Source organism: Rousettus aegyptiacus, unplaced genomic scaffold (genome assembly GCF_014176215.1).
Source record: "Rousettus aegyptiacus isolate mRouAeg1 unplaced genomic scaffold, mRouAeg1.p scaffold_m13_p_18, whole genome shotgun sequence".
NCBI classification, from domain to species: domain Eukaryota; kingdom Metazoa; phylum Chordata; class Mammalia; order Chiroptera; family Pteropodidae; genus Rousettus; species Rousettus aegyptiacus.
This window is the reverse complement of record NW_023416293.1, coordinates 7,009,645-7,036,189: the sequence shown is the minus strand read 5'-3', so window position 1 is coordinate 7,036,189 and position 26,545 is coordinate 7,009,645. Positions and strand designations below refer to the sequence as shown.

The 26,545-nt window shown below is 39.1% G+C and overlaps 1 long non-coding RNA gene across 1 annotated transcript in view; it reads right to left on the bottom strand.

Moving 5' to 3' along the window:
* Positions 1–26,545, bottom strand: part of LOC107498963 — a 120,392-nt gene that overhangs the window by 15,623 nt on the left and 78,224 nt on the right. Inside the window, exons 2-4 of the long non-coding RNA XR_001594166.2 lie at positions 11,803–12,007; positions 7,301–7,528; positions 7,031–7,176 (exon numbers count right to left, since the gene is read on the bottom strand). This is a non-coding gene — a long non-coding RNA (uncharacterized LOC107498963). The remainder of the gene's footprint in view (positions 1–7,030; positions 7,177–7,300; positions 7,529–11,802; positions 12,008–26,545) is intronic.

Below are 26,545 nucleotides of genomic sequence, written 5' to 3'. Positions count from 1 at the left end.
CTTAGAAAATCTATTTAACATATTTTCAAAATGCTCAGTACATCATGGTACAAAATCATGTGTGGGCAAAAACTACATTTAAATAACATGATAGATTTTACTGTAAGGAAAATTTATTGATAGTTTCAGATTCCACATTGCAATTAATCATTAAGAAACTACTACCCACTGAGTTTAAGTATAATATCAAAGGAGACTATTTACCATTACTTATAAAAGATAATAAACTACTCCTCTTTTTTTCGACTATGCATGTATGTGTAAAGCTTAATTTTTTTCATTATAACTTCAAATAGAGCAAAATATCACAAAAGGTAAAATGCTGGAGCACATATGTTAAACCCGCTAATCTTTACTAGGCCAGGTACTAAAGAGCTTTGCAAACATGGAAAACTCTCTCATTCTTCTTACTAAAATTTTTTTGAAAAATATAGTTATTTTATTAAAATACATTATTATGCAATGGGATTTTTGGTTTTTAAATGAATTAATATTTTTTATGATTCTGTTTTAATTTCCACCATTATACATATCAATATACAAGCAAAATTTCTTTGGTGTCTTTAATCATGTTTAAGAGTGTAAAGCGGCTCTAAAACCAAAAATTTGGAGAATTCTTGCTTTAGTTGAGCTAAATTCACCTTTAATTGTGATTTCTATCATATCCACAAATTAAGTTATTGGATTTTAAATATTGTCTTATCCTTATTGCACAAGATAAACCAGTCAAAGAAAAAGTATATATCTATATAGCTATATAGCTATCTCTTAGCTATATCTACATATACATATAGAGAGAGAGAGCTTAGGTTTTATTTTTAAAGACTTGAAAGATACTCAATTCTAATAAAATTACAAACCCATTCACCTCTCTCCTCTTTCACTACTTTTGTCCAGACTATAAATCAAGTCCTCTGGAAAAAAGACCGAGAGATGACTGCAATTACACCAGTGTGGCTGGCACTGGCAGCCCACATGTGACAATTTTTATTCCCATGCCCCAAACTGGAAAAGTCCTCCTCTCAAAGAGCGCTTTTTGGCTTCCTGGACTCAGGCTTGGGGCATGGATAATAGTCTTTTATTTTCCTCCTGTTTTGGGGAATCTTAATCCTAAAGAGACCAGGTCGCCGTGGATGTCCCCTCACATGCCCTCAGGGTGGCCCCAGGGGGCCCTGTGGACAGGAGCTCTGCCATGAACTTGTGGTCCACAGGTCAGGTTTGTGGAGCTGGCCAAGGCCTTGTCACTGACCTTGAACTCGCACAATATATATTTGTTTAATAAAAAGAGCTGTCTGTTAGAAGCACTTTTAAAAGGTACCTTTTTTTTCTTTCCCCAAATGATAAATCACACAAAGAGAACAACAAAGAATCTTTCATGGAAACTTGGCGGTAACAGATGGGGAAGCATGGAACAGAAAAGAAATCCCGCCGGTTCAGTGGAGGACATGACTGTTTCTAGGTGTTTGTCACCACTTCTCCACTGTGGAAATGCTCTTCAGTATCCATCTCCATCCCTAAGTCCCCTGCCTTCCATCATGTTCTTTAAGGCTCTTCTCCCTGCTGGTTTGACATGTCCCTTAAATGATCTCTTGTTTACTCCCCGAGACTCAAAATTCCTCTGGCTTAATAGTGTTGAAAGGTTCATGGCTGCCTTCCTCCCACCCACCCCACCTAAAGCATCACTTTCTCAAGCAAAAATGCCATCAGAGCCTTGCTCGGTATTTCCAACGACAAAAGAATTAATATTTTTTTACAATCTATCAATCGGTTCGCTTACAAGAAAGAAACAGTCTTAACAGTTTTTAACAGTTTTTCATTCTACTCCATCACTACTTACGAAGCAGCAAAAATACAACTGCGGAAATTTTAGTGAAATCAGAAATTTCCCAAAGATTTTAGCAGAGTTTCTGGGTACCATGAAAAATGCCTAGAGAGGCATAAACCCAGATGCTATGGATGCTCATTTGACTAATGGGGAAGCAGAAGTCCTCTCTTCTCACACAGACCCGCCCCAGCAATCTGCCGCCCTCCTGTTTCATCCGGCCTTGCTGACGGACGCAGTCATCGTCGTTCCCAAGCCCGCCCTTGCCTACCACCTCTGCCATATCTTATTCCTCTGAAACAGTCATGGGATGCAGCTTCTCCCTTAAACACTGCTCAGAATGTCTGCATCTTTACTCCTTCGCCGCGCCGTAGCTTCTAATGAACACAGTTCTCTGAGAATTTGTCATATAACTCACAGCCTTCTCTTCCACCCCAATCACTGTGACTACCCTTCCTTTCTCACATGCATGATTGAATCAAGACCCCAGCTGGACGGTTTTCTAACCTCTTTATCTCCAGTATTTTTCGTCTCCACTCTACCTTTGCTCCTATAAACATATCTACAACTTCACCTCTGGAATCTTAAACTCTAATTTTCTACCCAAAACAGAATTTTTTAGCATTCGATCTTTCTCTCCTTCGCTTCCATTGCAACTACTTTTTAAGTCTTTTGAGGGAATTCTGGGAAAACAAAACAAGGGCGTAATATTCTCTGTCCCTCTCCTTAAAAACTATCCAAAAATAACAAGGAGAAAAATAGGAAGAACACCTCATCGTCAATAAAATCTAGTAAAAGTTCATAACTCTAGATGAAAACACATACAGAAGAGTCCCAAAGGGCCATTAAAATCAGACTAGAAAGCTGGAGGAGACCACAGCAGATCCCAGACCGCGTGTTCGGTGCTGAGAGCTCCTGAGATGCATCTCAGCTTCTGGGCAAAGAGCGCCCCCTGCTGGAACAGCGGGGGTCCGGCGAGGGGCGGCCAGCAGGAGCCTCGCTGGCGCCTTCTCTGTTGCAAATAAGTAGCCAGGAAGGAGGAACTGAAAGGAAATGCATGGAAAGGCTGTCCTTGCCACGGAAGGAACAGCATACAGAATAAAATACAGACACCAAGCAGAAGACAAAGAAAGGAAGTACCTGCACTGCACACCTGTGTGGGCTCGTGTGTGGACAAACACACACTTACACATGCGTGCATGTGCACACGCTCCCCACACCATAGCGAAACAGAAACCCGGTGGGCTTCGCAGAGCCCCAGAACACAGGAGGGAGTAAGGAGACGTTTGGAGAAGACCGAATTTCAGTGAGCCCCCCTTCCTCTCTGATGCCTCCCCCAACTCTTCTTCAGACCCGCTCATGTTTCCAAGGTGAACGATGGTAAGAATAATAAGGAAAAAGTAAGAGGGAGGAAGACGCAGAGAGGAATACACTAAACACAAGGTAGATGAGAATCATTTATCAAAAATAAATAAAGACAACAAAATAGGCGATAGTGATTTGCACGCCCGACTCTGCACTGGGCTGGGCTATAAGCTAGTGTTCTTTGCCTTCCCTGTACCTAGCACAGTGGCTTGTACATAACAAGTAGATATTTAATCTAGATTTGATAAGTGAAAATTATTTGCAGCGATTAGGCCTTCCTGGGTTCCCTGAAATTAAACAAATACGTGCAGTTTTCTGAGTTATGTTTACTTAGGGCAGGTCCTTTTGAAAGTCTAATGAAATTCAACATATATTTCTTGAGTCCTTATTATGGGCAGATTACTCTGCTAGGTTCTGTCATGGATTTCAAAATAAGACCTCGAGTAGGTGAATATTTGTTTCCGAAATTTGAGAAAGCGTCAAGGAGTTTTGGCAAAGAATGTGATTTTATAACTCAAAAATACAAGGTTTTTAAAGGTGGTCAAGTGGAATTAGCTAAAGATGGATGTGACCCACACTTACACCATTTCTCTGTCTTTCTGGCTGGTCCTCATAAAAAGTGGCCACTCTGAGTGCATTCTGTTTGCCATTCCCTTTTGCTTTGCCAAGGATCTCATTCCTACATCACCAATTCTCTATTGATATTTTTCTCTTTGAGATGCCTATCCGTTGCCTATGAAAACATTCCTTTATACCTCCTATTTGGGGAAAAAATATAAATTCACAAATGTCAAGCTGCCACCTTTTTCTTTGTTCCCCAATACAGCAAAATTCTTGAAAGTTTCTACTCGACATCTCTTCCTAATAATGTTGCACCATCGCTCTTCAGCCTATGGCTGGCTGGCTTTCTCCCACTGAAATTGCACTTGTCAAGGTCTCAAAAACTTCTCTGTTGCCGAATTCTGCAGACATTTTTCAGTTCTTACCTTACTTTATACTCAAGAGCATTTGGCATAGTCGGCCGTTCCTTGAAACTCTTAGGCTTTCTTGCTGCGACATCACACTCTTCTGCTTTTCACTTTATCTCTCCTCGGATGACTTCATTGCATCCCCCCGGCCTCAAAAAGTTTGAATCCCCAAAGTTCAGTTCAGGTTGCTTTTGTTCTTCTAACCTCTTGCTAGACAATCTCATTCATCACCGTGTTCTTTAAATCACACCACGTGATTAGATAATGACTGCTAAACGTACAGCCTAGTTCTTAATTCTTTTCTGAGTTCTAAACTCTATGGCCAGCTGACTGCTGACACTTAACGTGTATGCCACATGCCTCTCGAAGCTAACAAGAACAAAGCGGAAAACTCTCGCTTTCTGACTCGTCTCAACTTCTTCGGCATTAGCTATTGTGATAAATGGCATCTCCTTCCGCCCAGTAATTCAAGACAAATACCACGGAGCCATCCTCGTGACAGCCTCCTCTCATCCCTCACATCGAAGACCAGTCTGTACTTCCCTCAAATACCTTGAGTCAACACTTCTCTACATCTCCCTTTCTACCACCTTAGCCCACACCTGCATCTTCCCTCACCTGGCCGGCTGCGGAAGCTTCCTAGCTGATCTCGTTTTTCCTCTTACCTATCTCCAGTCAATATTCCCACAGACCTTACATGTCCTTTTGCCAATGCAATCAAATTGCTCCAGGTCACACCGCTGGAAAACCTTCATGGCTTCCCAGTGACGTCCAGTGGAGTACAAAGGATGAGATCCGGTTCCTGCCTGCCTCATCCTGATCCATTTGGCCCAGCTCTCCCTGTGCGTGCGTGTGTTGTGGGGGGCAGTAGTTCTGAGGCATGTTGTCTCCCTGTAAACACGCTCAGTTCTTCCATTCCTTCCTGGATTGCTTTCCTTTAGTTGTCATACGGCTAACTTTTCTCTTTCACATCTCAATCCAAACGTCATCTCAATCTATCCAATCTAAAAATGCCAGCACACCGTCAGATTCTATCACGCCTCCAAGTTTATTCCCTCAATGGTGTTTATTACCACTGTGTGTGTTGTTATTCCTGGGCATGATATGAGTATTGTTTGGGGACAGTCTCCTCTCCACGGATACCCCACACACACCCGTGAGGGCAGTGATCTTTTCTGTCTAGTTGACCACTGCAATCCCAAAGCCCAGAGCAATGCTGGCATAAAAATAAATGCTGAATCCACATTTGTTGAATAAATTAATGAATAATCCTCATTATAATACAAATGTGTGACTACTTTTCAGTGTCAACCCAGAAAGTATAATCCTTGTGCATTTCAATCGGAAGTTGTGTCTAAGGTGGTCAGTCCAGATTCCAACAAGAAAACTGTCTTAAAAGTGAAATGACTTTCTAACGTGATATATACCTCTAGCACACTTGAGGTTTGGGTATAGAAATAACTCATCACCATTTTTTTTCAGGCAATTTCAGATAAAAAGATACATCTCATTGTATTCACATACTCTTTTCAAACCACATGTCCCAATATCTTGAATTTGAAATTCTGGGCTCCAAACAATTCTTTTCTCACTGCTCATCTTTTTCAAATAAATCTTATTTTCACCAAAATGTAATTTAACGTTTGGCCATGTGAGGTCACTTTTGTTCTTTTCTAGAATCTCCCTTTTAAAGAATGCTACAGAAACGAGAACTTCCCTAAAAGCCTGACCTCCTTAATTCTGACACTTTTAAAAGTTGGAGAACTTTTAAAATCTGAACAAACTAGTTCTAATCCAGGAAGTCGACACTCCTAACTCACCCCATAATCTTATTCAACTTGCGTATCACACCTGAGTCTTCTGTCAGCGAAGAGATAGCTCAACACCACCTTAGGTGAATGACTCAGCCAGGGTGAGCGTTAGAATCACACCAGAGAATTTTTCAAAATATGCATTTCTGAGCCCTGCTCTGTGCACTTAGATGCATTCGCTCACAACTGGCAGGGGTGTGGCGTTCGCTTATGAGTTTTTTAAAAGCTCTCCCAGGGCTTCTAATACACTCTGAGATGGAAAGAAATGTTTTCAACCAGCCTTGAAAAAAAAAATCTCCAGCAGCTCCTTGTGCGCACCCGCCAGACCTGAGCGTGAGGCCGCGCCGCGGTCTCTGCGTTGCTGGGGTTCTTGTTCTTCACATATTTTTGACGGCTGCTTCTTTCGTTCCAACGCCCCGTGAGGGGATGCGTAGGCTTTTCTTTTCCCACGTCGCCACGGCAGCTCTCTGCTGTCACGCTCTTCCTAAAGTAATGCGCTCACGTCTGGCGGCGCTGGCAAGGACCCTGGCCCCAACTCTGTCGCAGGTAGCTTGCTTAGTCAACAACACTGGGAAGCAGATGCAGCACCCCCGCGGTCTTCCCGGCGGGGTTCCACCTTCCAGGGCGAGCTTCTCCAGCCCGCACCCCACTCCCGCCTCGCCTCACCCCACGCCACGCCGCGTCTCTGGGACTCTGGGCCTGCGCGCAGCCTGCATTTTCTGCTCTGTAAATGCGTCCCTGTTCCCAGGCAGTTAAAATGACACAGTGTGGACAGTGCTCAGCGCAGTGATTAAGTGCTCAGTAAATTTGATCTATGACCGCGCTTTTTATTTGTTACCTTTACTGTCATTTCCATCAGTGTACGCATTACTTCGACACGAGCCTTTTAACTGAATCCGCACATCTTACCAAATTATCCGTGACGGCACTGTAGGGATGCATGTAGATGCCTGCCGTTGACATGTACTCGATCTCTAAAGTCAGTAACATGTCAGACAGAGCGCCAGGCCAAATGAGAAGACAAAATAATCGTTTTTTTCAAAAATTAATCGTCAGGTTCTTACCTGTGGAATTTTTCTTTGGGCTTTGCTCTATGACGCCTAGGGAGAAGACAGGTACCAGGAAAAGCAGTAAGGTCTTGGTCCGCTTTTTGAACATAGGTAAGCAGCCATATTTTTTTTTAAAAAAAATGCTTCTCCTGTTGCAGCAACTAATGAAGAGAGTGGAATGAAAGTGCTTAGTCTCCAAAGACACAAATTTCAGTTAAAATATTAAGCATTAACTTTAACTTTATAGTTTCATAGCATGCATAAGCACAGTTTTCCACCACATACCTAAATAAATTTAACCCCAAACCACTTGACAACAGATGCCTGGATTCTTGGTTAATTGGAAGAGAATTATGAGTCGAGGAGTCATTGGCGCAGAGGCAGAGTGCGCGGTGGTAGTAGAGCGAGACACCCGCAGCCTAGGGGCACAGAGACCTGGGAATGCAAAGAAGTCGTCCTTATCCACGGAGTACTGTGGGAACAGTGCTTGGACTCCGTAAGTTTATCAGCGTTCTAGAAAAATATTTTGAGACTTGTAAGGTAATTGACTCCCAATTTTGAAATGAAAACTGCATTTCAATTTACACACACACACACACACACACACACACACATACAAGCTAACAAACCAAACCCCCAAAACAACAAAAAATCTGCTGGAATTCTAATTGAACGGCATTAATGAATTTTTTTCACTGCCATCTTTGCAAGACTGAGTCTTAAAACCTACTAATTTTTGAGAGTTTATTTAATTTCTCTAAATGATACTTTAAGTTTTCTACATAGAGTTCTTATACATATTTAGAATGTTAGGTATTTAATTTTCAAATTAGGTATGTGAATATTTTGAATATTTCTTTAACTAGTACCTTGTTTTTAAATTTTAATGTTTAACTGTTACTCATCTATATACATACATAAATGCAACCATTTTTTTGTACACTGGCTTTAGTCAGCGAAGTTGTTAAAGTCTCTTATTAATTCATATTAATTATGTTTAAGATCTCTTGAATTTTCTGTATACATGATATATCTTCTGCAAGTTATGTCAGTTTTATTTCCTACTTTGCTAACATTAATATTTTTCCTTTTTCTTACTGTGTTGCTTGGGACGTCTAGAACACTAGGGAATAAAGTACTGATAACAGCATTTTAGCCTTGCTCCTGATGTAAACGGAGAAGTTTCAAACCTTTCACCATTACATATGTTTGCTAAAGGTCTAGCAATTTTACTAATCTTTTTAATTTAACAACTTTGACTTTATTAATCCCTTGTGTGTTTCTTCTATTAATTTTTTCTCTTACCATTTTCTTCATTTCATACTCCTTGGATTTAACTTGCTGTTCTTTTTCTAACATCTATATCTAACATTGAAATGGAGACTTAGTTGACTTTTTAGACTTTCTTTTTAAATATGTGCATATAAGACATTCAGTATAAATTTTCAACAAGGATGAAAAGTGAGTTGGACATAATCGATTTTAACTATTCAACCTGAAGTCCCCAGCATCTTCCTTCTGAAATTAAATTCTCTAATAATTATAAAATTGTATAGACTAAAATCATTTTTCTAAATCATTAGAGCTTGCCTCTCCTAATTTTCCATGCCTATTCTCTTCTTTGGTGTGTGATACTCCATCTCAAACACACTTGATGCACTAATGACCGTTCTAGCTCTGGGGCACTCCATAACATGGCCAAGTCTGGCCCCCCATGCTCTACGGTCAATAGAAAGAACACTTGATACCCCTGTGAGCCAGCTTCTGAAATCCCGGGCTATCTATGAAAACTTGCCTCACAATTGTGTTTTTCTGTCTTAGAGTTTTTGTTTAGTGTTGTTCTGTGTGCTGTTTTAGGGAAGATCGGGTTTCTGAACACTTCAAAGAAATAAACTCCGCGTCCACTTTCTGATCAATCCTCTTTGGTTGTCAAATTTATATTGTAAAGTAAACCATGATTATAATGGGCAATAATGCCAATTTTACTATGATTCTGTGGCTGTATTATTTGGATCCTGTTGAACGGTGAGATGAATTTTAACTCTCCTTCGTGAAAACGAAAAGCAGATAAAATAAATTGATGGTCTGCATACAAAATGGTGGAATTATTATTTGGCATGTGGCGCATTCACTGCCAAGCTTTCAGATTGTACAACAATTGCTTGGTTTTATTTCATGGTTATAGCCTAGCACCGACCTGACAGGTCCTCCTAAAAATGCACCCTCAAGTCACAATGGGGACAGGATGTGAGAGGGTGAATCACGCCTACAACTCCTCTAGGAAAAAAAGACCTCTAGCTGTCTGAGCTGGCATTGATCACATCAGTAGGTGGAAAGCCTCTGAAACAATGACTCAGAGAGCAGGTTACCTAAGAACTTGTACAACTAAAACTCTCCTGATAGATTCGTTAAAGGGGAAAGGCACTCAGTGCAACTCCTTCTCAGGAAACTTGCCCATCGCTGGCAGTTTCTAGAAGCCATAATTCCTTGGAAAAAAAACAAATCTTTGGCCTCCGTGCAATTCACCAAAGTATCTTTCTCCAAATCTCACTGTTATTAGAAAATTCAAACCACCCTTCCCATCATCCCTGAGGCAGATGAAAATTTTTATCTTATTTACGGTCTGACATTTCCTGGAGTCAAATGGGCAGTCACACGTCAGTGACTGTTTAAGTCTCTTGCAAGCCAACGCTACACCTGGTCCAGTTATAGGCAATGATACATATGTAACAAATATGCGGTGAATTATTTATTTTATCACAAATTAAACTACACTATTTTGTGAACACTTAAAAATAAAAGTGAAATGTTTTATAATTCTGGGAAGGGATAGGACCGTTTGAGAAAACCACTGTGTTCATGAGGCTATGACTCAAGGGAAAAATTGGCCTGTGGTTATGTACAGCAGTCATTTTCAGGAATACAATGAGATTGCTCTGCGTTAATGAATGTTCATAGAGCAAATATTTCCACAAAAGTGATCACCACAAACTCAGACTTACAGAGCCAGGGATCCTTTACTAACAGGTGTTCAATGAATATCAAGTAAATAAAAGAAGTTAAAAAAAAAAGCGAATGTCTAAATGTTAACAGAAAATTGATTTTCCTCTTCCTTGTTATTTTGAAAATTTCGGAATCTACAGAAAAGTTGCAAATACAGTAAAAGAAATTTCCATATGCCCTTTGTCTGGATTCTTCAATGTTAAGCTTTAGCTGTGTCCGTTTCTCTTGTAATATTTGTGTGTGTGTTTGTGTGTGTGTGTGTGACCATTTAAGAATCACTTGCCGATACTGTAACACTTTACCCCTAAATACATCAGATACATCTTCTAAGAATGAACTCATTCTCTTATATACCAATCCACTTATCCCATTCAGAAAATGTAACATGTATCCAGTGCCAACATCTCATACACAGCCTGTTTTCAAATTTTCCCAATTATACCAATACTGCTCTTTGTAGCTTGTTTTTTTTTCTTATTGACTTTTCCTCTCTAGATTACTTTCCAGGACCACGCACTGTTGTGCCTCTTTAGTCTCCTTTACTCTGGAACAATTTCCCAACCTTTTTGTCATTCGTGACACTGAAATTTCTAAAGGTCCAGACCAGTCGCTTTTCAGAGTGTTCTATGATTTGAATTTTTCAGGCGATTAAATCCGGTTTAAACATTCCTAACAAGAACACCACACAGAGGAAGCCATGTCCTTCTTGGTGCATCAACAATTGATGTCAGCTTCTCCTATCATACTTCTCTTCCTTGTGCCCTAGTCAAACTCACCTCCTGAGCCCATCAGTGGGTTTATTTTCTCCTGGCCTCTGCTCACTCAGCCTTCCTTTATGGAAAGTTCTCTGTTCTTCTCCAACTACCCGAGGTTTTCACTTGTTCACTGCTCAACTCAAATATCATCACCTCAAAAATGTTCTATACTAGACTCCTCCAGGCTTCATATATACCTACATAACATCTTCCAATTTCCCATAGTTTTCTAAAATCCATTCAGTGCTTTAATGTCATGAATTACTTTATGGCTATTCTTATAATAATACCAATCTGACCACTGTCATGTACCGTGTCAGCCTGCTAGATGGCCATCCCAGGGTGCGACTTTCATTCCCAACAAGCCTGTCAGAATCCAGGGCACTTACTAAATAGCAATTCTGTGGTCCCTGATGAATGAGTGAATTAAAATTACCTTAGGAAATAATCCATCCTGTAATTAATTGTCCCCCTATTTTTAAGAATTCATCCACAAATATGTGGTGACAGAAATCTAACTGTGGGAGGTGAACATCCAGTGTTAATATATATATATGCCTTATGGTTAGAGTATATAGTGGAAACTTATTGGATTTCATTAACCAATGTTACCATAAAAAAAAAATTAATTAACTTAAAAAAAAATTCATCCAAGAAAGTGTTTTCAATTAAAGCCCAGGGGAGTGCATATAAATTCCCAGAGATTTTCTCTATCTCTGTATGTAACTCTACTTTCCAAAAAAGGTTAAATTCTCAAGGGCATTTTTCAGAAATTAAGAATGGAGGGGAAAAAATCCAATTTCAACAGTGCCTCCTTGTTCTTCAAAATAGGTTTTTTTTTTTTTTCTTAAAGTATTGGTCAGTTGTCTTGAAATAACCAGAATAAAAAAATGAAAAAAGTGAGACAATAAAGAGTATCGTAAATTAGCTCCAGTAATTGTATTCACTTTTTATAACTTGCTATGTACCCTTTTAGGAAACGCTAGGCTACCTGGCTCCGCCTGCGACCCGGCCTCCACTGACACTCACCTCCGCTGCGGTGCGGAGTGCACTGCCCTTGGCGGTCAGCAGTTCACGTCTCCAGGCTCATTCGTCTCCAGCGCCAACGTCCCTCAGCGCAGATGAGAATACGCAGGAGGCTCCTGTTTCAGGCCCTGCTCTGTCCTGGTTTCTTGTTGCTAAGAACAGTCAGAAGCACTGCTGGCTACTGCGGATTCCCTTGCGAGTCTGTTAACTAAACACAGGTAAAGTTTTTTTTATGAGAAAATTATTACTAATATTTTTCTAAATTAGGACCTGATTATTAAATTACTAAAAGATTGACTCAATCATATTATAACACCAATGATCTTCAACATCTGGCTTTCAGAATGTCATAAATGGCCATCTAAACTGAGTATAATTCTCAAGCATGGTTTATAACAAGAAAATAACGGCTGATGGACGCCATCATAAAATGAACGAATCGCCCTTTTAACAACAACAAGTTTTAACTGCTTTAATACCTTGTCAGGCTTAGCTGGGGAGGGATTTGTTCTGTGGTCTTATAAAATCAGGGAACATTAGGAAGTAAACATTTCAAAACTACAGACATTTGCAGAGGATTTCCTACTTCTAAAACTTACGTGAAATAACTTAGGACAACTACAAAAGACATGGCTTAAAACAGTGCTCCCCAGCCTTTTTGGCTCCACGGACCAGGGCTTCCATGAGCATCTAATGCCTGAGGATCTGAGGTGGAGCTGAGGTGGCGATGCTGGAGCTGGGGAGCGGCTGCAGATACAGGTGAAGCTTCGCTCCTTTGCCTGCCACTCACCTCCGACTGTGTGGCCTGGGTCCTAACGGGCACGGACCGGTACTGGTCCACAGCCCCAGGGGTTGGAGACCCGTAGCTTAAACCGCAGGAGTTCCATGTGTATTTGCAAATCATCTGAGAGGCAGTGTCATAATGTAGTGTTGAGACAAACGACCTAAATTCTTCTCTTACCTCTGTCAGTAATGAGCTATGGGACTTGGCAAGCCTCAATTTCTGATTTGTAAAATGGAGGTAAAGTCATAGGTTATTGTGAAAACCAAATTAATAAATTTATGGAGTAATTGTTTTATAAACTGAAAGATACCATACAAATATGAGTTGATATTCTAGTTTTATTATATTTTGCATATGTTTCCTTTAAAATTTGTCATACTTGCTTGCTCTGCTTAGAAGTCATCCTGTTCTATGAGTCTATAATAGTGCAAAATGAAGCAATCTTCTATCTCATACAGTTGTCTAACTATAGGACCAGACCATGACTACATTTGAGAATCCTTCTAATTTTTAAATTTATAGAAATGCTTTCAAATAGGGCATACAAATATAAACTTACTTAAGTATTAAAACAATAGAAAGGTAAACCGAAATTTATTTTAAAATGGTTACTATGGAGAAAGAAAGAGAACTTGAAACTGATGTCTGTATATTTACTTTGATACTCTTAGGTTATCAAAAAATATAATTATTTCAGAAATAAAAAGCCAAGCAATTTCTAAAAATAAAATCTGAAGAAAAAGAAAATATTCGCATAACTAATTGTTGACATAAACACACAAAGAAAAATTATTTCAAGTGTCTTTGAAAGGTAGTATTTATACTGTCTATCACTAGGGAGACAGAGCCTAAGCATAAAAGTCACCACAAATGAATCACGAGCTGCATTCAATAGCCTTACATCAGTTTTGTTATTTTTAAATTATTGCACGTATGTGGTACAGACAACATCGAAGAAGTAATTATGTGCATGTCACCAAGACTTTTAATATGACATGCGAAGAAAAGCATAAAACCAAATAAATGCATACACCATAATTGTATATTTGAAATAGAAATAACATTAGAGATATATTTTTTATCTTTTCTAAAACATACATATTCTCATTGTTACGAACTGAACACCCACCCACCCCCAATGACCTCCCCGCCCTCCACTGCCAAATTCACATGTTGAAGCCGTATTCCCCAAAGGGATGATATTTGGAGGTGGAGGTTTGGGGTGTGATTAGGGCATGGGAGTGGGGCCCTCATAAGAAAACACAGAAGAGAAATGATCTCTTTCTCTTCCATGTGAGGACACATAGCAAGATGGTGGCTAAGCCAGGAAGTGAGCCCTCACCAGACACAGAATCTGCCTGGGCCTTGACCTTGGACTTCTAGCCTCCAGAACTGCGGGAAATTAATGGGGCTGCTTACGCCACCCAGTCTATGGTATTCGATCTAGCAGCCTCAACTGACTTAGACACCCATGTTTACTTGTCTCTTTTAAAAGCATGTATTACGTAAATACCTGTCCACTGAAAAGTTCCAGAAGCAGAAACAAACCAGCAACAATGACTACCTCTGCGCTCTGATTCTGGTCTCTAAAGTTTATTTCCCTCCTTTGGAAACTGACTGACTCCAGGTCTGAGTGGAAAATATGTCAAAATAATCTGAGGTCATGGCAAAGAGGCAGAGGAAGCCTTCAGAGAAGCTCTCACTGACTAATTTGAGGAACCACTTGAGTATCAATAAGAATGAATGGAAAGGCCTAAAATTGATCTGATACATATATATAATCATGAGTTAGCAATCATTTAAAAAAAAAAAAAAAGTACACACTCTCTGGTCACCTTTTATAGCTACTAGACGGTTCTAAAAAAAATGATTTAAAAACAGGGAAAGGGTTGTACATGATCTATTCTGCTTTTTGTGTATGGTTTATTTCATGTGGTTTTTCCAGAATAACTGTTGAGTATAAAACCTGTTGCCTCAACTTGGGACAACGTGGAAGGCCACCATAGTGCCAAAGCTCTTCACAGGGTCAGTTAAAGCTACTGTTGGGACAGCATTACAGGTTAGCTTCTTCCTGCTCACTTCCACTCCTTCCTCTCCCAAGGGCATTCCCTGATAAATACCCTGAATGCCAAAACCCACACAGAATCTCCTTCCCAGATCTCTGTCCTTCCCATCAATATATGAAAAAGTATTGGGGGCAAAACACCATAATTATTTAATTACAAATTCAAATTCTATTTTCAATTTTGCTTAACATTCCTGTATTTAGGGATGCTTTTTGGAGAAAATAATTGGTTAGGAAAATGTACAATGGAATATTATCTGTTCATGTATATTGACTAAAATGTATTACATCGCACGATTGCATTGTGATCTCTATTTTGTTTTAAAAATCTAGATAGTTATGTATATAGACAATTTAAAAACATGGGACTCCATATAGCAAAAAGTTCACAGTGGTCATCTTTAAAGAGTAAGATTAGAGAAATACTTTCTATGTGACACATCTTTGAATGTTAAATGAGATGAAGTATAAATATTACTTTTAAAAAAGTTAATGCATGTGCATATATAAGTATATACATATATGTATAGGTTAATATATATTCTTATTTAATGAGATAAAGTATAAATATTTCTTTTTAAAGAAGAATAGCACTGTTGGTTGTATAAGTTTTAGAGATCTGCTCCTATTATCTTTTTTCTTTCATTCCGTCAAAAAATAAGTTTAAATTCTGTACTAGGCCATCATGAGTTTTTCAAAGATACATTTCCTGACCATGGAAGTCTTTTGTAAAATTAACCTTCGTCTTTTGTGGATTGTATAAAACATCCTTTATCTTAACTCCACTCAAGTAAGAGTGTGTATTAATTTATACTGTAATGACCATATATCTACACACATATATATATATCAGAAATGAAAAAGTTTACCCAGTGGGCAAATGTGATAGGTAACACTTAAAATGCTAGGATTCCCATCAAAAGTTTGCAATTTAATAAGGCTAAGTTTTAAGTCCAGGAAACTTGTCTTAACAATACGACTTAAGGCATAACGGAACAGAGATAAAAGGTAACATATTTTCCTTGGCATCCCTGAAATCCCAGCACATGGATATCTGCTTATTCCATCTACTGAAAGCTCACAGCTGCTTGTCCCTATAAATGAGGGCCTAACCCCTTTGCAGTATTTTGATATGTTCCTATTTGATTTAGAATAATAGTTGCTCCTATCTGTTCCCAAATCAATACTCAATATACCTGTTGGTGAAAGTGCCCGGAAAAGATGAAAGACACAGGATTTGCTAGTTATAAACTTTAAAAAGTGTTGCCTAGGTCCATAGAGGAGATGGGGCTAGCGGGACCGGGCACAGAACCGGAGGCGTTCCTACTGCTTTCAGTCAGCAGGGGGACCCCCAGCTCGTGCAGGCGAGGAAAGACTGACGGATCACTCTTAGATATGCAACTGCAGGTTGATCAGTGCAGCCTAATCAGACTTATTGAAGTTCATATAGGTCCATCCAACAGAGAACTGTCATCTGAACAAAAGTCATAATCAATCTCTTCTTATCTTAATATCAATCACAGTTAAATTTTAACATATCATAATGGATAATCATAGCCATATGCTATCATTTATTGCTAATACTTAAACATCTTTTTCCCAGTTGGCATATAAATTCATTTTGCATATTTTTGGGTATCTCCTGAAAGACCTAAGACAGACTGGATATATATGTTTGGTAATTTTACTGATGAATTATCAACTATTTTGTTTTGGTTTTGCCCAGAAAGTTAATTCCCTCTACATAGTCAGGGTGATCCCACCCTATACCAATGAATAGATTCATCAGTTTGATCTCAGCTTTCTAGAAGCATTTAATTTACTCTGAATTTTTTTCCTATGGAGAAGGAATGAGGATTTTTATATACACATAAAATAAGAAGTATATGGAGTAGGAGGAAGAGAGGAGGTGGAGGAGGACAACGAAGAGAAAAATGAAGAGAAGAAGGCAATGGAGGTAGGAGAAAGAAGAGAACGGAAAAGAAGAAATGTAGAAAGTACACAAAATCAAAATTTAGAAGAAAAAATAGACTTCGGTTTCAACATCTAAATTCTTAGCCCTAACTATTTATCTCTCTGAATGACTTTAAAAATCAGGATAAAGTTTGACTTTATGTTATTGATTCTAAATATCAACAATCACCTCTAATTAAGATTTTTGTTTTGAGTTTCCAAACAAAAATAAAAATTACAAATTTTTTAAAGTACTATCTCATCCTCAAATTCAGGAGAGGTCATTCCATATATTGAGTAAATTCCAATAACATAAATATATTTAATATTCTTCCACATATTTGAAGATCAGAGAAGTGAATTTATCTGTTTATGGTGGAGGATTATTGTGGCCAGGGCATTGTGGGGTCCATGGCGAGGGATGGAGAGACGATGGTGGCCTGGACCAGGTTGGTGGCAGTGAACGCAGAAATGTTGGATTCTTGACCTGATCATCAGATTATTTACCATCCAGTGAGGAAAAAAAGTCTTAAAAACTTTAAAAATATTTTCTAACAGAGAAGAAAATAAATAATTAAAAGATAAATGGTATCAATGAAGTTATAAATTTAAGAGGGATTAGGAAGAAAGGAAATTAAACAAGGTGAGATAAGTACGAATGATTAATAGTGTTTGAATAAAAATAATTGTTGACATTCACTGTGTTCACTATACGCTAGGTACCAGGCAAAACCCTGTGCATGCATTGTCTCTTTAATCTCCACCACAAACCTATGAGTGAGTTGCTGCAATTGCTGCATTTCCTACGTGCGGAAAACAAAGTCTGAAAGGTTAAGTAACTTGTCCAAGGCCCAAAGCTAGGATTTCATTGTGATCTGTATCTTATTAGGGTCCAGCTCCAAAGCGAAACTCTGTTCTGAGTCCCTATACGATGGAAGGATGGAAAGGAGATCCTAGACCAGCGAATCTGTGGGAGGGAAGATTAGGAATTCATTCGGTTTGTTCCATGGGTTTGAATGACCAGTCCAGAGCTGAATGTTTATGCTGGAGATCGGAAAGAGAAATAATGAAAATTGGAAAGTGGGACTAGATTTTAGACTAGGCAGAAAAGCTGCAGTGATATTCAGGAGAGAATGAGGATCTATAATGAAAATGAGAGGGGAAAAAAGAGTGATTCTAGATTACTCTGTCTGTTGGGTACAGGATAAGTTAGAGGCAACAGAGATCTAATAATTAGAATAGCCAGAAGCAAACGTGATAATTCACAGTGAAGTCATAATAACTGGTAAAAGTAGAAATGGAAAGAAAAATATAAATCTCAGCAACATTTTTCAGGATTTATTTTTTCAAAAACCAGCATTGAGTTTGGTTCTGACTTATTTATAAAAATCATGTACAATTTAGAATCCAGGCCATGTCCACAATTGGATTAGCTGTGTGAATCTGGGCAAGTTACTTATCCAGGAAATTTCTTCATCCATAAATGAAGTGGTATTAGATTATCTCTAATTTTTTTTTCCTTCTCTACAATGCTATGATTAAGATTTATTTGTTTGCTTGTTTTTTAAACTCCAGCTTAGGACAATGTGAGAGCTTTTGGTATATTTCTCTAAAGGCATTAAGATTAAATTTTATCCAGAGCGCACAGTACCACGTTTGGAAAAGAAAAGATGGCTCAGAAATATTTCCTGCATTGAATTGAATCAAGAAATCACCAAAGGAAAGGAATGAATTCTAGCCTCATGCCTGTAGCTGAGAAAGCCTGAATACTGAAAACAAAATGTTCAGAATTTAGCCCTATTCTTCTACTCTTCTGCTCAATTTCTCAGCCAGGCCTTCCCTCGTATGGTCCCTGGGCTGAGCATCAACACAGGAGAGGATTTGTCGGCCATGCAAATCTCAGATGCCACTGCAGACCACCTGGATCAGAATCTTAGGGGTGTCCCAAGAACTTGTGTTTTAACAGGTAATCCTTAGGAAAACTGAAGTTTGAGAAGAACTGCTCTAAAATGATCCTCAAAATCAATTTAGTTCTTAAGTTATTACCCAGAATGTAATCTTAGACTTACAAACAGAGTTTTTGATATATTTTTTAAATCCAAAGGTTACTAAATAATTTATATATCATATAATCATGGGATTTATATATATCTGTGTGTGTGTGTGTGTGTGTGTGTGTGTGTACTCACTTCAAGCGTTCTTCTGTAGTCACCTCACAGCCCTAGGTAGCAGAGCTATTATCTGTAATACCTGCCATTGCAAGACCTCTCGGACCTCTGCAAATATCCTTTAAGAAAGTCTCCAAGAAGCAAGAGACAGAAGCATCCCTGTTGGGAAGGCCTTGCTTCTTACCTCTTTCTTAGCAAGCTATTTTATAAAGAGAAACAACATAACAAAATTGATTGGTTTGCTTACTTGATTTTTAAGCAGGAAAGATGATTGTTTATAATAGCCTTGTTTTTCGGCTCTGTCTGCATCCTGCTTTTCCGAGTAATAAAGTAGAGAGCATGGGCTTTGGGAGCTGAAAGATAACTGGTTCAAAACCCGGTTCTGCTTCTTTCAGCTGTGAAATCTGACAAATTCCCTAATTTCTCTGAGCCTCAGTCCTGGTTTGAAAATTAAATTAGACACTCTGATGGTAACACTGTGTTTGACACAAAGGATGTGCTCAGCACATCGGGGCTGCCTTTTCCATCTCTAATCTGGCAATAGTCTTTACGTCCACAAGCCCGCCCCTGAAGCCCAGAAATGATGCATACATAAAGCTCCCTGACAAACGCTGATTTGGGGAAGTGCATAGCTCGAGTCTCTTCAAGGCAAGGATTCCAGAAGCACCTCTCTGGGAACGCCCACAGGGAAAAGGAAGGGAAGCTGCTTCCCACAGCAGGTGCTTCCTCATTTCGGAAGCTACAGAAGGATCGCGGCTTCCTGATGAGGAGTCATCAGCCTCAGACCCTCTTGGATATCAAGACAAAAATAAAAATAAAAAATTAAGCAACAATAATCAAAACGGCATGGTATTGGCAGAAAAACAGACACACGGACTAGTGGAACAGAATCGAGAGTCCAGAATTAAGCCCATATTTATATGAACAAATCATTTTTTATTAAAAGAAAAAAAATGAAAATATACATTGGAAAAAGGAAAACCTCTTCAATAAATAGTGTGGGAAAACTGGAAAGCCACCTGCAAAAGAATGAAACTAGACTGATATCTATCGCCGCACACCAAAATTAACTCAAAATGGATTAAGGACCTAAATGTAAAACTTGAAACAATAAAACACATAGAAGAAAACATAGGAACTAAACTTGAGGACTTTGGACTTAAAGAGAATTTTATGAATTTGACCTCAAAGACAAGGGAAGTAAAAACAAAAATAAATGAATGGGACTACATCAAAGTAAAAAGCTGCTGCTCAGCAAAAGCAACCATCAACAAGGTAAAGAGACAACCATTCAAATGGGAAAATATATTTGCCAGCAACACCTCTGATAAGGGCCTAATATCCAAAATATACAAAGAATTCATACAACTCGATAACAACAAAAAAAACAATCTAATCAAAGCATGGGCAGAGGACCTGAACAGACACTTCTCCCTAGAGGATATACAAATGGCCAACAAATATATGAAAAGATGCTCAACGTCGCTAGCTATTAGGGAAATGCAAATAAAAACCACTATGAGATACCATCTCACAGCTGTTAGAACAGTTGCTATCAATAGGACAAGTAATAACAAGTGTTGGAGAGGATATGGAGAAAAGGAACCCTCAAACACTGGTAGTGGGACTGCAAATTGGTACAGCCACTATGGAAAACAGTATGGAGGTACCTCAAAAAACTAAGAATGATCTACCATATGATCCAGCAATCCCTCTACTGGGTATTTATCCCAAAGACTTGAAATTCGTATCTGAAAAGGTATCTGCACATCAATATTCATAGCAGCATTATTTACAATGGCCAAGTAACCAAAGTGTCCTATTATAGATGATTGGATAATGAAGCTATAATACATATGTACAATGGCATATTATTCAGCCATAAGAAGAGATGAAATACTGTCATTTGTAACGACATGGATAGACTTCAAGATAATCATGAAGTCAGATAGAAAAAGTTGAAAACCATATGATGTCACTTATATGTGGGATATAAACCTAAAAGCAACAAATGAACAGGACAAACAAACAGAGACTTGTGGACATGGACAATAGATTAGTGGTTACCAGAGGGGAGGAGGAAGGGGGTAGCAGGGAGGTAGATGGGGTAAAGGGGGTCAAATATGTGGTAATAAAAAGAAATCTAACTAGGGGAGGTGAACACATAGTGTAAATATATCTATCTATCTATCTATATATATATATCTCTATATATCTATGTATATATAGATATATAGAGATATATATATATATATCTCCCTTACTGTTAAAATGTACAGCTGAAACATCAGATTCCGTTAACCAATGTCACCATAAAAATAAATATTTTTTTTAAAAAAAATCTTATTAACCTCAAAATAATAAATAAATAAACAATTTACATTAAAAGATAAAATAAAAACGGCATTCCATAGCCCCTTCAGCATGTCACTCACAGTTTATTTGAATGATCAGAATGGAGGAGACGGAGGGAAGGACTCTCCTTCCTAATGGTTAGTCAACAAAGAACCACTTGAAGAGCATTTGCTCTAAACAGAATTCGCCCATGTACTCTCTTGGGTCAGATCAGCCTCCTTATCTGAACGTAGGTAATCGGACCTTTGTCTTGCATGTCAGAGAGGACAGTGTGAATGGCATTGCTGACAGCAGTCAAGCATTGCCACACAAGTGTGTAGGAGAATGCATCTAACGATCAACTTGAAATTCTGTCATCTTTTATCTCCTTGGCTCTGTTCACATTAAACTTCTCAAGTTCTCTGCCTTGGTCCTGATATCAGGCTCGTGACGTGAAGAATTACAGAAATCAAACAACTTAGTTCAAAAGCCTTGTGATACCCATGCCATGTGGGAAAGAAATACTCTTGTTTAGATAACAAAATACTTTAGATCTTTAGTTCGGTTAAAATAAATACTTCCAAAAGAGAGACAGAAATCTGTGTGCGTGTATGGGTGGGCGGGTGAAGGGGCGTGGGGAGAGTGAGAGTGGCACTTTTATATTGATCATGGGGTATCAATGGATTAAAAAAAAAAAAGAAACAGCTAGCTTTATTTTAGTTTCTGGCTAAATTAAATATAACGATGAGACCATATGCATTTCTTCCTAGACATACACATACAGGCTCACAGATAAAGTATCAAATGTGATTCTATCTCATTTTATATTATTTAAAGTTATGGGGAAAAAATATTTCTTGATGTTTATCCCTTCTAAATCTTAAGAGTCCTTCTTTTGCTATAGACCAAGTCATCATAAGCACTGGTTCCTTGACATCCGCAGGTAGGCAGGTAGCTTGGCTCTAAGGCTGATTCCGGCCCCTCTTGATGAGGAAGCAGGATCTCACACTCAACATCAAACCAATTAAAATAATGTTCTTCTCTACTTGGCCCCTTTCTTCTAATTTCATCCCAGAAACTACCATCCATTCAAGCTTATTCGCTAACATGAAACAGAAAACTTTGTTTCTGTTTCTAAATATTTTCCTTAATCACTAATAATCGGTTCACGTTGACTACATGCTTACCAGTGCAAAGCAAAATATATGTTCCGTGAGTCCAAAAACAGGCTAACTGGTAAGCTTGGGGCTAGTAGATTAGATTGAATTGTATTTGCCAACCACTCGGGCTGTGTCATCTGACAGAGATGTTTTCCCTCGCCAGGATTCCCGAAGATCTTCCTGGTTTCCAAGAACAGAAGAGTTTATTATTTGAGGCTGTGTTGGCACCTTGGAGACCGAACAGATTTGTTACACTGTCCTTTATAAATACATTTAGTAACTGCTCCGCCATGATTTACATTAGGTTCTCTTTGTTATGGTGATTCCTGCTGATACACATAGAGCTAGGTGGATTCCCAGCAATGACTGTGAAAGAGCAACTATATTATTTGACTGAAATAAGCTATGTTCCCCGCTCAGTTCTTAAAACTCAAAAGGGTATACATCTATAGATAGGCACATACATAGATCCTTATGGATACACACATATAGATATGCAGGTATTTGCTTCTCTGAAAGAAAGAGTTCATATTTTATAGCTATTAATGCTTTTAATTGTTAAGTGTCTACCATTGTGAATTCACCCCATCAAATATGCAAATGCAATGCTTTTTTTTAAGACAGAAGGAATGGTGTACTAGGTTTCAAGCCAGGTGCTTTATATTTGTTATATCATTTAAAATTTCACATCGTTCTAAAGCTAACTCTACAATTCGGAGTTGATGTAAAGCAGTTATACCACCAATTCAATCTTCTATGGAAGGACAAGGACCCCCAAATCAACAAGACAGTTTGGAAGCATCTTAAGTTTAGGATCAAAGAAACGAGGACACACGTTCTACAGTGTTACTCTTGAACTCTAAGTCCTTCTTTTTCACTTATAAACTAGGAATAATGAAGCTACCTCATGATGTGTTAGTGAAGATTTAAACAGACAATCCAAAACAGTAGCTAGGAAGTAAGGACTCTGTTAATGTCAGTTCGCCTCCTCTAAGGTTGGCTTCTTCCAGTGCCCCGTCGCTCCCTACTGGTTTCTGTCCTGTCTTATACCCTACTTCTGCTGAATAATTACGTAAATAATCAGAGAATGTAACAGAGAATAAGCTCTAAAGTGTTTAAAGATATAAACACAGCTAAGCAGTGGCAAATTTAGTATTAAAAAAAAAATCCCATATCCAGTGTCTTTTTTGTTATATCTAAGGTGCATAGCTAAATTAAAAATTAGTGAATGTGTTACTCGCCCTCTCTGCCCCCCCCCCCCAGTCAAAGCTTAATGAAGAAGTCTTAAACACTCATGTGTGTAGTGCAAACTGTAACTGTGTAGTTCTGTGGGCCTCCAAGCCGTGTACAGTGACGGCCTGCATTTTCACCATGGGCTTGAACACTTACAGCTGCTGTTCAATTTCAGACAATCACTGCAATGCAGAACGCTGACCCTCTTTTGCTAGATATTTTGTCATGAACTGACACACATCTGAATATCGGTGTAAAATTTTTCTGTTTCGTTAACACTAAGAAGGCCGAATAAACCATCAGCGTGCGCCTCCTATAAGAAAAGATAAAGGAAACAGCTTCGGCAATCTGAGACCATCCACACAAGGTCTGCACTCAGTAAAGGAATCAGGGGAGGAACAGGCAATGCTTCTCCTCCTTTCTCTTTTTCTGTGGCTTCATTTTCAATGGGGTAAAAAGAGAGACTTAATGAGGCAGTTCTAGCCTATCTCCCTTCGCACGCTTTGAAGTTCATGTCTCACAATAGGAACTTAGTAAATGTTTTCAATTTATTCCTTGGTTGTAGTACTACAATTAATTCCCTCCACTTCACAGACACACTTCCTTGATCCCTTTATTCTTTCTTTAAATATTCAGCCAATAAACATTCATTGAAAACCTGCTGTCCTTCAGGCCCTGTGCTGGAGAAGATGAATAGATAAGAAGTTCCTTCAAAGAACTCCAAGTCTAAAGTAGGAATGCATGTGTAACCTGACAACTGTTTTGGGTGGTATGTAAAAGTTATATTGGGGCTGATTCCCTTTAAAGTGGCTTTCACTTGGCTTACTACCCACGACATCTCACACTGCCCTAAAACGAGCTCAGAAGCTGAAAAAAAAAAAAAAGATGCAGCTGTCAGTAATGATTAACACATTGGCGAGACATGGTGTATGAGAACGGATATTAGGTGGTTTTACGAGGACCATGTGGTTGTGTGGGACACGCATGCTGAACAGAGACCACTTTGCCCAAAACTTCCTTTTGCAGGGTGCGGATGTAAATGAGCCTTGTGTGGAAGTCTCAACTTCCGGAATAGGAAGATTGACTAACCAGTGAAGCTCTGTATTACTCATTTCAGCAATCGCTTGTTTTTTTTGATGCAGCATATAAAACTTGTACAAGATAAGGCAAAGGAACTTGCTAGGTCACCCACATTTATTTAGGACATGTTTCTGTCGACCGATTATAAGGATTCTGTCAATATTTATAATGAAGCCAAATGATGCTGGGCTTAAGCACACAGATTCTCTCAGAATCTCAGATCTAAACGTATAATCAGATGACAGTTGGGGAGAAATGATTCAGCAATTTTTATTTAAACTCCCCAACATGATTCTAGATGAAATTACATTCTGAATACCTACTTTTGGTATATGCTCTTAGAGATACCATAGAGATTAAAATATATATATATATATGTAAAATATACTTTTGATCCTCAAGGAATCTATAGTCCAATTGAGGGTCAGGGTTGGGAAGAACCTTTAGCCACATGAAGAAAAGAACTAACAAAACAAGGTAGCACTTAGCATATCGCCAACTGACTGGTGCTGATAATCAGAGATATCTGTATGTTTAGATAACAGTAACTATAAGTTAGAGCGATCCAGACAGAAATTGTACTTGATGCGAGCTTTGGAAAAGAGGAGCGTGCAGATAAAACAGAAGAGTCAGAGGTGTATCAGGGAGGAAGGGCCGTGGAGCCAAAGCGCAGGAGTCCGAGGGCACTGGGGAAGGTTCGGGAACAGGGACTGGACTCGTCTGCCTGTCGGAGGTGTCCCGGGAGGAGGAGAATGGGAACCACAGTTGAGAATGCAGGTTGAAATCAGACCAGCAAGAATGTGAACGCAAAGCCAAGGAGATCAGACCTCCGCGCACAGGTAATGTTGAGACACTGAATATTTTTCATCAGCGGAGGGACGTGTTAAACCTGGACACGTGCCCAGGGTACAGACCAGCAGTCAGAGTTGAGACCGGGCATGCTGGGAGAGATGCAAGAGCCCCCTGGTAGGCTAATAACTTGGCATTTCTTCAAACGAATATATTCTTTAAATATCTTCTTCAATATTTATTTAGTAGGGTATGAGAAAACTTTCTATTAGTGTGGATTACAGCCATTTCATATTAAAAATAGAATATATTATAATCACTGACTATAACATCTTTGCTCTTCTGGAATTCTCTAGCTTTCAAGTTAAAAATTGTTGCCCGCTTTTCAGGGTTCACGTTTTCCATCTAGTTCCCCTCTGTGATTCCTTGTCGCATTCAAATATGTGGCATGAGCTTAAAAATGTAGCTAATAAAGTCCATCTATCTCCACATAAATACTGCTCTCTGGTGCATTATTCATTTCAGAAGTTCCGTGCACTGAGTGGGCCTGCCCAGGCTGACAGTCAGCTTCCTGGTTTCGGGGCGGGCACTGTGGCCTCTTGGGCACTATGCAACTTCCCACGTACATGCTCTCAAAACGCTAAGCCAAGAAGGGTCCGCATCAGATGAGTTTGTTCGGTTTTCATCCTTGGGCACTGCCTCTTTGGGCAGGAGTAAGACCAAGATCCAGCTTGCCAATTATGAAACGGTCACAGCTAGAGAACCGAGTGACCTGCCACTTCATGTTGATTCACTGCATGGACATTTATAACCTCACGTCTGCCAGGCCAGCCCCCCTCGTCACTTGAATGCGAGTAGGACCGAGCTCTCCCTCAACTACTCAGTCTGATAAAGTCCATTTTGTAGCTTTAGAATGGTTTCCACACGCCTACCAGAAACCAAGTGGGGCCATGCACTCGAGTTCATGTTTGCATGATCACAGAGCCTAGGTCACCAAGAGTAAATGTGAGTATCTGTCACCTTCTCTGATCCGGTACTGAACTTAATAAGCTGGCTCTGAGGTTACCTCTTACTTTTATCTGCTTTAAAAAAAAAAAGCAGGTAGGCAGCGGAATCATCCTTCTGAGATTCAATATTAAGTCACACAATGCAATGTGTGTATGACATTATTGTACACTCG